This window comes from Globicephala melas, chromosome 15, assembly GCF_963455315.2.
Source record: "Globicephala melas chromosome 15, mGloMel1.2, whole genome shotgun sequence".
Lineage (NCBI taxonomy): Eukaryota > Metazoa > Chordata > Mammalia > Artiodactyla > Delphinidae > Globicephala > Globicephala melas.
In genome coordinates, this window is record NC_083328.1 from 8,158,448 (window position 1) to 8,161,077 (window position 2,630).

Here is a 2,630-nt window from a genome sequence, read left to right on the forward strand (position 1 = left end):
TATACTAGGCTTAGACATTGAGGTTGCTATTATCAGCTCCTTCACAACTACATGCCTTAACTCTCCCCCATCTTGGTGCACGCATTCATTTCATTCATTCATTTAACTTCCATCCAGCAGCTGTCTGCCAAGTACCAGCTCTGGGCCAGACCCTGAGCTGGGGGTATCATCGAGACGGTTGCCCTGCTAGCTCTGTAACTGTCTGCTCATCCACTGTATTGTGTGCTCTTTCATTCATGGAGTATCCATTTCTTTGTTGAGTGTTCATTCATTCTTTCTCGTAGGCACTGACTTCCTCATTCACTCATTCATCCATCACTAGGTTATCTCATTTGCACATTCACTCATTCTTTATTTTTTCAGACTCTTCCTTCCTCCCTCCCTCCCTCAATCCTCTGTTCTGCAAACATTCTGGAAGCACCACTCTAAGCCAGAATTAGATGCTGGGATTCTGGCACAACCCTCTCCCAGACATGTGGGTAGGCAGATGGTGAAGACACCCTGTAACTACCACATGCCAGCCACTGGGACTCAGAGCAGGGGGAGCACCAAGACGGGAGCAACTGACTGCCTGGAGGAGGAGGCTGGGTGGGGGCAATCAGAGAAGGCTTCATGGAGGAAGTAGCATTTAAGCCAGGCAAAGGAGGGTGTAGGGGAGTTCTCCAGGGAGGAAAAGGCACTCCTAGTTTTTGTCTCGTGGTGTGTTTGGGGAAAAGTGAGGTGCCTGGGGTTTGTGATGTAGGGTCATGTGTGCATGACCCAACCCAGACCAAGCCCTCCCTGGGTTCCAGTGACAGACGTGGGTCACTCAAGGACTTCCCCTAATTCAGCAACCTTGGCCCCTGGAAAACCATCCACTATCAAGTGGCCAGGAATGGCCTTAGGGCATTAATAGAGCACCCTCCAAGCAACCACCACCTGTCCACCTGTCCATCCTCTGGGGACTCAGTGGGAGAGCTGTCCTAGGCTGGGCGGGCTGAGCAGGCAACAGCAGCAGTAGTATCTGAGGTGCCTGGCTCCCAAGATCCCATGTTCATCCAGCAACATGAGTGTCTGGCTGTGGGCCAGGACTTGCCCCAGATAACTGGAAATGCAGCAATGAACAGGACAGAACTCCCACTCTCTAGGGGCTGACAAATGATAAACAAGAAAAGCAATTATGAAGACCACCAGGAACACACCTGTAGTTGAACGAATTGGGTTTATTGCCTCTTTTGAGAAGGAAGACAGCATGTACCTCAGTAAGAGGGTGTTTAGGGGATTCCCTGGCAGTCCAGTGGTTGGGTCTCAGAGCTTTCACTGCCTAGGGTCCAGGTTCGATCCCTGGTCAGGGAACGAAGATCCTGCAAGCCCCACTGCGTGGCCAAAAAAAAAAAGTGTTTAAAAAGGCTTATTATAGGGACTTGCCAATGCAGAGGACACGGGTTCGAGCCCTGGTGCAGGAAGATGCCACGGAGCACCTAAGCCCGTGTGCCACAACTACTGAGCCTACACTCTAGGGCCCGAGAGCCGCAACTACTGAGCCCACGTGCCACAACTACTGAAGCCCACGTGCCTAGAGCCCGTGCTCCGCAACGAGAAGCCACTGCAATAAGAAGCCTGCGCACCGCAACGAAGAGTAGCGCCCGCTTGCCACAACTAGAGAAAGCCCATGTGCATCAACGAATACCCAACACAGCCAAAAATAAATAAATAAATAAATAAATCTGGGGGTGGGGGGAAGGCTTTTTATAGAATTTGGGCCCGCGTTAGGTGATTTGGGGGAGGGTTCAAGTAAGTGGGCTTTTACTCTGGAATAGATGTCAGGAAGAGGGGACAATTCTACGACTGCAAGTCTTAAATCTTTAAAGTGAAAGGCTAATGCTGTAAGGAAGCAGCAGTTACTTAAGTCAGAATGGGGAAACAGTTGGTCTTTTTCTGGTTCCAACAATATTCTTGTTTTCATCTGGCTTTGAACATGATTACAGAGCAGTCTTGTTTATGCCTTGCTCCATCATGGTCTCGGAATGGCCTTGCACTACCGTGGTGTTCTGGGAAATTGTTTTATGTCCAACAGGAGAATACCAAGGCCTAGCTGTGAGTACCAGGCTAGTTCCCAGATGCGAGGAGCAACTGTTCTCTTTCTCATAAGAAAGGCCCATTCACTCGACCGAGGTATATTTGCTGGGAGCCAGGTGCAGAGTAATTCGAGGTGGACAAAAGAGATTCGGCCCCAGTCCTAAGGGAGCTCGCAGTGACGTCTGTGCCGTCTTAAACACGTTGTCAGAAATGGCAAGGGGAGTGGACCAGATCCAAGGAACCACCAGGACAAAGGCCTGGGGGCGGGGGTGGGGGATGCTAAGAGGTCGGGGTTGAGGGCTGGAGAGGTCGCCTGGGGTCGGAGAGGTCGCCTGGGGTCGGACCCTCGGGCACGCAGGGCCAACCTCTCCCCCAGGGACGTGGGCATTCGCTGCGCTGATTGCTCAGAAACATGAAAAGAAATCAAGCAGCTTTAATCAAAATAACCCACCGGGGCTTCAAGCTCATTAATTTTCAGCATCCTGCTTCCGGCTGGCAACTCCGCTCCAGCCCCGCCCAGCTAGGAGACTGCGCTTGCGTCGCTGGCGCGCGGCTTTGTCGTCATACGCACG